Consider the following 12,330-nt stretch of genomic DNA (forward strand, 5'->3'; position numbering starts at 1 on the left):
TCATAATCTGACCCTAAGTTTAAGAACTTGATAGTCTGGGGGAAGAAGCTCCTCCGAAGTCTCTCAGTCTTTGTCATCAAGGTACCTGATGGCAAAAGTGTAAAAAGACAGTTAACGGGGTGTTTTGAGTCCTTGATGATTTTAACAGCTTTGCTTTTGTGGCGTTAGTGATAAATGTCATGCAGAGGTGGTAGATGAGTTCTCAGCTAAGTTCACATTAACTCTCTGCAGGTCTTTGAAGGCTTGACTGGAGCTGTTCCAATACCACATTAGCTATGTTTCCATCCACATTTTGGAATATCACATAAAAAACGTTGAATGGAAATGCCAAGATGCGCATAATTAAAAAAATGTGCATAAAAAATGTATGCGCTCAATTGAGTTTGATACATTTCTTATCCGAAAAACGTGCATGACATAGCATAGCATAACATATAAAATGTTGGTAATGTCAGATTATTTAACACACTGTCTTTAATCCTTTCATGTATTCAAAACATTTCTACTTTGAATATATTTGTAATAATTGTATTGATATTAAATGTTGTGTTTTTATGGTTGTGTTCAGAGAGCTCCAGTGGAGACCAATGTGGTGTATGCCGGAGTCATGAGACGATGATCATACTTCAAACAAATACTGTAAAATATGATCAAAAACACAATGATTAAAATAATAAAGAATCAAAGTGGTTTTAAAACACACAATGGGCCTCATGTGAAGAGTTCAGATGCAAAAGCTGCTAAAACGCTATACTTTTGTTAAAAATGAGATAATGATTGTATTAAACGTAGGGGGTATTTTTTTGAAATATATTCTATATTCTATATAATTTTATATATATATATATATATATATATATATATATATATATATATATATATATATATATATATATATATATATATATAGAGGTGCTCTTCATAGACACACACACACACACGCATGAAATTAGATAGCTGTTATTGCATATTGCTGTAGTAAATACTAAATTAATTTATTCTGTGTACGAAAAAACGAGAATCCCATTTTCCATTTGGTAAAGTAAACAAAAACACTATTTTGAACTTTTTCTCATTATTCAGACATGAAACGGCTAGAACAAACATCTTGTATGTTATGTTTGATATCGTAAAACTTCTGTAAATGAGGTGAGACCCAACGTTTTTATCGTAGCTATGGTCATGTTTGTCCATATTGATAAATGCTAAATCTGTCGTGGAAATGGCCGGACGTTTTCTGTCATACGCTAGTTTCATAAATGAGGCCCAAAGTTAAGTGTTTTATTTTTGTCACTCAATGCTTTACCTCTGGGTTGAAGTTCAAACTGATGTGGAAAGAAATGTGGTTTTGTTCTGCTGGTGGACATGAGATGTGTTTGACTAATAATGGCTGATGTGTATCTGTGTGTGTACAGTATGTGAGAGGTGAGACTTGTGTGTGTGTGTGTGTTTTGCAGTTTTCCACTCTACAAAAATAAATTTACTATGAATTATTGATTTCATCAATGCAAATAAACATTTTTTTTATCAAACTGTATTACTGTGAATGTAAATAAAGAGATTTATGACTCATGACATGCTAGATGTGTCGCTTTAATACTGTTGCTCAGAGCATTGTTTGATTCCCAGTAAACATAAATACTGATAAACATCTTGTAATGTTTTATAAGTCACTTGCAAAATGCAAAAATGTAATTGTATTGCTTATGCTTTGATCGTGCAAACAATACTAACTTTTTCCAGCTTTGGCAAGAGACTAATCTTTATATCATGGCATCACACCTCTTCATCTCACACATTAGCCACATGTGCTATCCTTAACCCTTTGCTAAAAGATCACATCCTGTTTTTGTCAATGTCAGGGACAAATACATTTATGCATTTGGCAAACACTTTAATCCAAAGTGACCTACATTGCATTACTTGGTATACATGTATCAGTGTGTGCTAACCCAGCTAGAAATAAAAAGTTCTAAGAACGTTCCCTGAAAGTTCCCGAATGTTCCCAAAAACATTCTGCCAACGTTAAAAGCGGCCAGTTTTTTTTTAAGTTCTAGGAACGTTTCTGTTGTCTGAACGTTAGAGTAATGTTACATTTTACCATTTTTAAACGTTATGACAATGTCATGGTTTAATGTTCACACAATGTTCAAAACAACAGCTGTTTATAGACCCCTTCACGGTTCACGTCACAGGCTGTTCCCACTGCGCATGTCGGGGTCAGAAAATTCATTACAGCAGATTCAGTTGCGTATTATTCGGTATCGTCAAAAATGCCTACTTACGTCGTGGGCTGTGAAAATCGCACCAGGTCTTCCGTTAAGTTTTCGCGAGTCATGCAGAATCTCAAAAACAAAAAAATACAACATCTGCGTCTGCAAGCAATTAACGTGCAGACTGGGACAATGCAAAGATCAAAGAGGCTTGCGTTTGTAGTGCTCACTTCATTTGAGGTAAGTCATCATTTTTCAGCCCTGTTAGATTCAATTATAAAGCCTAAATGGTATGAACAGTTCGACCCCGTGCTGCGCGTGCACCCGATAGTCATTCAATGTTTACAAACCTTGAAGGGGTTTATTATATTGACTTATTTAATTGTTATGTAAATGATAGAGAAACATTGCATTTTATTATTTTAGAAAACATTATTTCCGAATGTTCAGCAAATATACTGCTGTAGAAAACTCAATTCACCCATTAGGTTTAGATGTTGATGTTTTGTTTCATTTTAAGTCACCCTTATTGTGATTAGTGTTTGTTTTAGTTGGTCTCTTGACACTTGACTTTTTGCTTGCTAGTTTTTTTCCTGGTTGTGTTAACTTTGTGTTAATACACCACATTTGTTATGAAAAGTTAATAGTGTAATTCTATGGTGCTTGGCACATAATGGTAAAGATCATCACCTAATTAATTTACTAATCAAAAGTTTATTTTCTGTCAAAAGCGTAATTGAGATCCAGCTATTTCACAACAGTTTGTCATTAAGGAGTTTTAGAAACTTTGGACAAAAATATCTGCTGTATAACTGGGATGCACAAACATCAAGAATCAGACTATGAATCTCAATCATGGTGACAATTAAATGAAAAACTTCATGCTGCAATGCATGCTGGGTATTAACACATTACAAACCTCATTCAGGACTCCCAGCATGCACTGCAGCATGGATAAATAAGGATTTTTTTAACCATTTTATTTGTCACCATGGTTGAGATTCATAGTCTGATTCTTGATGTTTGTGCATCATAATTATACAGCAGATATTTTTGTCCAAAGTTTCTAAAACTCTTTAATGACAAACTGCTGTGAAAGCGCTGGATCTCATTTACATTTTTGACAGAAAATAAACTCCCGATTTCTAAATGAACTAGGTGATGATCTTCACCACTACGCACCAACAACCACAGAACCACACCACCAACCTTGCATGTTCAGAACAAATGTGGTGCACCATCACAAAGTCAACACAACCAGGAAAAAACTAGCAAGCAAAAAGTCAAGTGTCAAGAGTCCAACTAAAACAAACACTAATCACAATAATGGTGACTATAAATGAAACAAAACATTAACATCTAAACCTAGTAAGTGAATTGCATTTTCTACAGCAATGTATTTACTAAACATTCAGAAATAATGTGGTAACACTTTACAATAAGGTTCATTAGTTAACATTAGTTAGCTACATTAGTTAACATGAACTAATAATGAACTGCACTTATACAGCATTTATTCATCTTTGTTAATGTTAATTTGAACAATTACTAATACTTTATTAAAATCTTGTTAACATTAGTTAATGCACTCTGAACTAACATGAACAAACAATTAAAGCTTACATTTTTATTAACTAACATTAACAAAGATGAATAAATAATGAAACAAATGTATTGCTCATGGTTTGTTCAAGTTGGTTAATACATTAACTACTGTTAACTAATGAACCTTATTGTAAAGTGTTACCAATAATGTTTTATGAAATAATAAAATGCAATGTTTCTCTATCATTTACATAACAATCAAACAAGTCAACACAATAAACAGCCGCTGTTTCAAACATTGTGTGAACATCAAAACATGACATTGTCACAACGTCCAAAAATGGCAAAATGCAACATTACTCCAACACCCAGACAACAGAAACGTTCCTAGAACTTAAAAAAAACTGGACGCTTTTAACGTTGGCAGAATGTTTTTGGGAACATTTGGGAACTTTCAGGGAACCTTCTTGGAACTTTTTGTTTCTAGCTGGGAAGCCAATTGAAAACCTGTGGGGTGAGCTGAAGAGGAAAGGACCCAGGGGCAAGCAAACACCCTTGATCACTGTTTACTTTGCTTATGGTGGAATATCAGACATCTCATTTTACAAATGTAAGTTTATTTTGGCTAGCCTAAAAGTGGGTTAAGATGGCAAAATGATGGCCATTGCATGCTGGGATGTAAAAGAAATGGTCAAAGGTGAAGCCTACCCTGCTGAAAAAACAATAAAACCATTATATGCTAATGGTTTTATTGGGAATTTTGTTGGTTCTAATGGAATATGGCCCAAAACACACTACAGTGTAGTAGTTTTAATGGTAACAGCTAATGGTTCCTATTGGTATTTTAATGGAAACCATTAGAATTTTCTGTAATGGTTCTATAGTTTTTTCAGCAGGGTAAAGACATCAAATTTAGTGATTCACAGCGAGGAAGTGTTACGAAAATTAACCATGGTTTTACTACAGTTAAAAAAAGTAGTTGTAAAACCATGGTAACCACAAAATAACCATGGTTTTGACAACTGTTAAACCAGGGTTATTGTAGTAAAACCATAGTTTTTGTTGATAGTAATCAATACACTAAAAAACATGGTTACTACACTTTTACCCCACTAAAACCATGGTTAATTTTGGTAAGTGTTTACAGTAAACATATTTTTTTAATTACAGTAACATACCTGAAAGAATAAAAATGTTTGTTGATGTCTTGTTAAATATGTTTTTCAGTCGGTCTCACAGCAGTTTTATTTTCATTTTAAATGTCTTAGTGTTTTTCAGCACATAATCGTTTGTTTTACTTAGTTTCCTCGACAAAAATAGTCATGTTGCGAGTTTGCTGCCTGAAAGGACCTGTGATGAAGTGACGTCATTGCCGTAATCCGCGCATGTGCCTGCAGCTTGTTCGCGTCTCCAAATAAATACATTAACATTAAGGGCTCTATCTTACACCCGGCGCAATGCGGCGCAATGCAGCGCAATGCGCGACGCAAGTGTCTTTCGTTTCCACCCTAATTTTCACGTTTAGCGCCGCGTTGTTTAAATAGCAAATGCATTTGCGCCCCCTTTTGCGCCCATGGGCGTTCTGGTGTGAAAATGAGGTGTGTTCAGGCGCATTGTTGGCGCGTTGCTATTTTGAGGCAACTAAAATAGACTACGCCATTGACCAACAAAAACCTGCTCTAAAGTCTAAAGTCAATGGCGCAATATGTTTTATGTTATTTAAAGTGCGCATTAGTAAAATGCGCCTATAAACGGGAGGACAACGCGGGTTTGCTTATCACAAAGTACATGAATGCGCAGCAGCACAAAAATGCTTTTAAATATGAAAGAGACGAAAAGAGAGTTTTTTTAAAGGGGCAGTGTGTAAATTTTAGCGGCATCTAGTGGTGAGGTTGAGAATTGCAACCAACGGTTTAGTCCAGTGCTCACCCCTTGCTTTTGAAACGCATAGAAAAGTAACGGTAGCCGCCACCAGAAAAAAATGTCATTGTCGGAGACAACTTCGTAAAAAAGGTTTGTCCGTTAAGGGCTTCTGTAAAAAACATGGCGGCACAAAATGGCGACTTCCACATAAGGGGACCCTCTGTGTATGTAGATAAAAACATCTCATTCTAAGGAAATAAAAACATAACGTTTCATTATGAAAGGTCTTTATACACCCCTGATAATATAGTTTTGTATATTATTTTGCATTTCTGTCAAGAGATTCTTCTAAAAATTACACACTGCACCTTTAAATATATGTCAATACACTGCAACTATATTGATTCAGTTTCAGCTTTTTGTGGTTGTTAAAATCGCACTGCTGTGGCTATTATCCTTATATTGAGGTAGTTAAACGAAAACGGCACAGTTTTTCAATATTTTACTATGTTCTTACCACAACTTAGACGAATTAATACATATGCTGTATCTTTTTTCAATGCGTGCACTATATCTTTGTAGGCCTACAGCATTTCGTGAATGTGTTAGCATTTAGCCTAGCCTCATTCATTCCTTGGAAACAGGGTTGATATGCATTAAAAAAAACTTTGGCTTGTTTTATTTTTTGGTTATACCAACTGAAACACCCTTTTTGTCTTTATTTATTTTAAAATATTTCTATTTCAATCATAAATGACCTATTTGTACCATTAACTTTTTGTGTTAAATTACACAAAAGCTTCAAAAGTTTCCTCATACTGTAGTTTACATAACATCAAGTGCCGTTTCCTTCAAACAGCAACGAGAAATCTGTCCTTAAAACGTTAACATGTTATTGTCTACTGTTTTTTGCTCATCTGTGCCATCTCTGCATTTTGGGAAAGAAAAAACTAGATGGCGCACAAGTCAAAATAAATGCACCCATCACACAGACGTCATGATTTATCTGCTCTTATTCGTATGTTTGGCCACAATGAGGCGCTATCAACATTTAAACCCAATCGAATAATTTAATGATAAATATTTTTATTTATATAATAATTTAACGTAAATGTTGAAAGCATCCCTTCAATGAGACGCAAACTTGGGGTTTGTTTATTTCTTTCAATGTTTATATTGATACGTCACACAAATGTATTTGTTATTTAATGTGAAACTTGGGGCCCTATTTTAACGATCTAAGCGCATTGTCTAAAGCGCACAGCGCAACCTCTAAATGGGCGTGTCCGAATCCACTTTTGCTAATTTAACGACGGGAAAAATGGTTTCTGCGCCGAGCGCATGGTCGAAAAGGGTAGGTCCTATTGTAATGGGAGTATTTTGGGCGTAACGTGCAGTAAACCAATGAGAGTCACAGCTCTCATTCCCTTTAAAAGCAAGTTGCGCTGGCGCTATGTCTAATCCTTATTTAGATGACGGACTTTGTAAACTGAAAAACTAAGTGGAGGAAAAAGATCCCCAGTTTAAGATTAATGTTAAATAATTGTGTTGTTTTTTGCTTGTATTGAAATTGTTATTTTTTTATTAAAACCTTTAAAATCCTGTTTTCTTTTAGTCATGGAAGTAAAAAGCAAGCTTGTAATTGCTTTAAATGTATGGCTATCCAATATCATCAAAACATAATTTACAAGTATGTAAGAAAAGGTTTGTACTCTAAAAATACTTTATTTGTAACAAACAGGAGATAAAGAATTTACAAGCGGCTCTCCGCACGTTCGTTTCAGCACTTTGGACAGCGTTTTTTAGCAAAGAGTTTTTTTAAGCATTACTTACAAATGTTTCTCACCTCACTATAACCACAGGTACAGAGTCATCATATACAATAAATCTTACCAGGCTGCAGATGAAGCAGCTCTTTGCGCCTTCTAACGTCTCATAATTAGTCCTCATTTATGTCCAAGAGACTCAATAATAATCTTTTACATTCAAGGGAATTTCAATTAAATATACAACACACAAGCCAGGTACATTCATTTAATTTTAAATTTTTATGCTTGGGGTGCAGTTGTGTTTTCTCCCTCAGTCATTGCACATTGTTGTAAAGATGTAGAATGTTGTTGCTTAAACTGTCTATAGGGGTTCCCCGATAACAACGGCACACAACGCCGGCACATTCCTTTAAAACTTGCAGCAGCAGAGCCTCTATAGGTGCATGCTTTTATTGTTAGTTTTGACTGACCAGGGGCCTCATTTATCAACATTGCGTAGAAAATGTTCTATATTTGTAGCTACGAATGAAATTTAGAATGTGCCTCAGTACAAAAAAATCGGGATTTATCAAACGTGCGCACGTGATTCGTACGCACATCAGTAAGTAATCCTTGATGATAAATCCCACTTGTTCTTAAGCACCATGCTCGTGCAAGTTCATGTTCATTTGCATTTCGAAACGCCTCCAATGAACCATATATGGTGACAACACCTCCCGTTATAAGTCACGTGGTTGTGCTTTTTCCCTCATCGCAATAATTGCAAAGAGAGCGTAAGAGAGAAACTTTACAGACGCAGAAATTGAGTTACTGGTGAATGAGGTTAAATCCTAATAACACATACTGTTTGGTTTACTTAGTGCGGGAGGAATGACTAACAAAAGAAAACAAATCTACATGGGAACATGTTACCAGTGAGTTTAATTCCGTCGAATATGAGGAGAGAACACTTCCAGAAATAAAAAAGTGGTTTGACATTAAATTATTAGAAAAAAAAAAAAACTCGTCACAGCACACCGACGTGAAACGAGTGCAACTGGAGGAGGACAGACAACTTTCCACCTTGGACAGCAGCATATAACCAGCATTAGGGATGCACCGATCGTAATCGGCTGAAAATGGCATTAATGACGCGATCGGCACTCACTAAATTTGCCGATCTCATGAGCCGATCTTTCTGTTTACTTTTGTCATCATAGCGTTCCTGATGCGGCTGCAATTAGAGACCATTTTACACAGTGTGAGCATTTTGTAACCCGTTGCTCATGTGTGACGTGCAGATTTGGATCTCTCTCTCTGCCTTTACAGAAATATGCGTATTTTCTATGAGGACGCGCTCCGGTCCTCAGCGTGATGCATCTTCACATGCCTATCAAACAGCCTATACAACACATATCTATCGCAATTAATTGCATCCTCATGCCGAAAGTTTATTACTGGCATTCGTTTTAAAGTTTTAAAGGTTTGAACTTCCATTTACCTCACAGCTGCACTTGTTTGCGGACACCCGCCGCACGCATAGACAGCAGCCTGTCATCAGTGCACGTGAAGAGAACGATCTCTCTCCCACATCTTAAAGCTACAGTATCCTAATTCATCTCTCAATAAAATTACTCTCTGCTCATCATAGAAAGATTTGTTGTACTTCATACGAATGCGTGTATATTTAATTCATACAGTAAAGACTGTGAAGTGTTTTATTTTAATTACTTTAACAGACATAAACCTTTTTAAAGGCATATTACATTTCTCTTTGCAAGAAGAAATATTTGTTGTGCTTATTTATTTGATTCTCTATTAAAACAATAATATACCTAATTTATAGTTAGTTTCATTTCTACAAATGGTGCAAACTCTGCTAGATTATAGATAAAAAATTCCCATTCCACTGCCATGCTGTGATTGGCACTGATCGGCGATCGGTAGATCATGATCTTGGTGATCGGTAATCGGTGATCGGCCCCAAAAATGCTGATCGGAGCATCTCTAAGCAGCATCATTGGCGCGATCTTTGAAAACGCGCTACCGGCGGAATGGATTATTTGCCAAGTCTTCCAATAACGCAAGATAAGCCATTGCACTGTGTCAAGCATTTGTCGGAGACTTAATTTATACAAATCACATGTAGAGCTTTCACATACAGATACATATCACAAATAAATAATTATACTTATTTGCTGTTACCATACTGACAATAATCATTTTTAACACCTGCTTGTGGATAAAAAATAGACACTTCTTTACTCACTGGAACAGGGTCCTGTGTAGTATCGCTATTCTACCACTAGATGCTCTGCGTACACATACTCAGAGGTGTGCGTATATTTACACACATTTCTACGTATAAGTGCAATTTGATAAATTTCACACTTTGCGTAAAACTGTTCCTACGCACACTTTACGCACACTTCTGTGCGTACGCACGCTTGATAAATGAGGCCCCTGGAATGTATTCCAGTAAGCAAGTTATATGACTTACTCAGCTAAGTTTCAGATAAGCAATCGGATAATCTCCACTTTCCGTTCCAAAAACGGAGGTAACTTTCGGAAGTAACCACAGCAACTGACTCTCTGAGGATAACCTGCTCCGAAGCAGAGTTAGTTCATTCATGATACTAAGCTTCGGAGGATGTCTGCGAACTTATGATAAGTTTTTGAACCTTTCATGCAGATGCAATCCCATGGACAAAAGGAAAAGCCGTGAACCAGGCGGCCAAGGCTCATTGAGGTACGTGTGGTCTGATCCAACAGACAAGTAACTGTATCTGAAATTGCTGAAAAAGTGAACGCTGGTTCTGATTGAAAGGTCCAGTGGAGTCCATACATCGACAGGTCAGCGCTGTTTTGGTGGCAAAAGGGGGATACCCATCTGTCTTGGGTTTAACATACCTCCCATTTTGAAATGAAAAATCCAGAGCTTCCCTCATTCAGGGAAACTTCACTTAACCTCCTTTCTGAAATGGGCCCCAGATGATGCTTTTACCCACGGACTGTTACATAACCTAATACTGTTTACAGATACAACACTGAGCTTGCATCCTCATTCTGGTAAATGTACGGTAATTCACCGAAATTGATGAATTTATGAAAATTGAAACTGACGATTCTGTAGTTTTCCTACAAACTGCTTTCAGCCAACCTGGACATCTCTATCTCCACTGAATCTTTTCCTCTCTTCTCTGAATCTTTTCCTCTCTTCTCCTCTGGATCTTCTTCTCTGGAAGCTGTAAGAAACAGAGATGAGAGTTTTTTAAAGAGGAAGCAGCAGTGATAAACATCTATAAATAAAGGATGATCTCAGTCAATAAAGCAACTTGTTGGATAATAATGCTATAATGTTTGTTTAAAATGTCTCCTGTTATATTAATGATATAATCAAGCAGTAAATGGTGTGAAAATGTTTCATAAACTAAAAGCTGTTATTGTGTTATGTATAAAAACTGAACTACAACAACAAAAGAAGTCAAGAGCTCAAATATCATCTCATAGTCATATAGCCCATAGTCTCAGCCTCAGACCACACGCCCACGTACACTTTTCTGGAAACCCTGTGAGAATGTCAAAGTCGTCTTCGATTGGTTGAAATAAACCGGATTTCCAGGAGACACGAGTGTCGCGATTAGTTTCGGTCCCTGGAAAACAAAGCTCTGACGTTCCATTGAATCAGTCGTGTTCACGTGGATAATAATGAGCAGTTATCATGATCAGCTAAACATTGGATTCTCAAAAATATGCAAAGTTCGCAGCATAGACTCTCTAAAAGACGTCCAAGAGTTTTGCTTGAGGCAGTTAGTGGAGTCAAAAAGTTCGGTTCTCCTGAATTGCTTCTATGTGTTAAAGTGGAGAGATATGCTTCAAACAGATGTTTAACGGGAGCGTTTCATTGGTGTGGCTGTTGATGAAGTGCACAACGTTGTTCTATGGTGAGTAATGTTGTTTATTTAGATGCTATTCGGTTGCGGCTGGTTATTTCAATAACTGACTTGTTGCCAGCCGGCTCGTTATTGTGGGGAGTCCGAAACGTGACGCTAGACAAAACAAACTGTGATTGGTTGTGTGACATGTCGGTCAAACAGCTCGTGGGTGGGCTTTGTCCAGAAAAAGCAGCGAAAAACACCAGACCTTCAGTATTGAAGGTGTCGCATACTCTTGAGTACTTTTCAAAGAGTTACTTTATACACAAGTCGCCTAATAAACACAACTATAACATCTAGATGATAAATTTTATGAATCTTCTAACATTGAGAATTCATCTAATGGCTAAATGACTTTAATAAAATATCACTTGTTCAGTATTGGCGTTACTGAAGGATGTTAGTGTGTGTGTGAGAGTATAGACATACATCTGTGCTGTATTTCAATTTGGGGTGTAAATATGGACATGTCCCTACAAATATTCAGGGAACACTAAATTGTCCCTAGCAATAATTTCATCTAGTTGCTATAAAAAAGTGATTAAAACACTCATTTTAATTGGGACAAATATAAAGAAATGTTTAAGTGTTATACTATAAATAAAAATCATCACCATCATCATCTTCAGTAGCACCATCAGCAGCAGCAGCACCATCATCAGCAGCAGCAGCATCATCAACATCATCAGCAGCAGCAGCACCACCACCACCACCACCACTACCACCACCATGTTGCTCGTTCATCAGGACTGTCTCATTGACTGTGGTCTCAATTCTGAAATATAAATATTAACCCAAGCGTAAAATGTATAAATATGTAAAGTAGCTGCGTTACAATTAACCCCACGTTAGTTTGTGCCCCGCTCTCTCCTACACTATTACTTTAATTCAAACTTAAAATTACAAAAAACATCTGTATGTGTTAATACATTAACTACAAAACAATTATGCAGTAAAATATATGATATTACTGTAAAGTAATTTCAAATGACGGCTTTAATGTAAATGTATTAACAGTGCTGTTCT

The 12,330-nt window shown here is 36.4% G+C and overlaps 1 protein-coding gene across 1 annotated transcript in view; it reads right to left on the bottom strand.

Moving 5' to 3' along the window:
• LOC129452792 (uncharacterized) overlaps positions 1–12,330 on the bottom strand; it is a 77,426-nt gene that overhangs the window by 58,238 nt on the left and 6,858 nt on the right. The gene's annotated exons all lie outside the window — the stretch shown is intronic.

The sequence above is a fragment of the Misgurnus anguillicaudatus genome, chromosome 23 (assembly GCF_027580225.2).
Source record: "Misgurnus anguillicaudatus chromosome 23, ASM2758022v2, whole genome shotgun sequence".
Taxonomy (NCBI): Eukaryota; Metazoa; Chordata; class Actinopteri; order Cypriniformes; family Cobitidae; genus Misgurnus; species Misgurnus anguillicaudatus.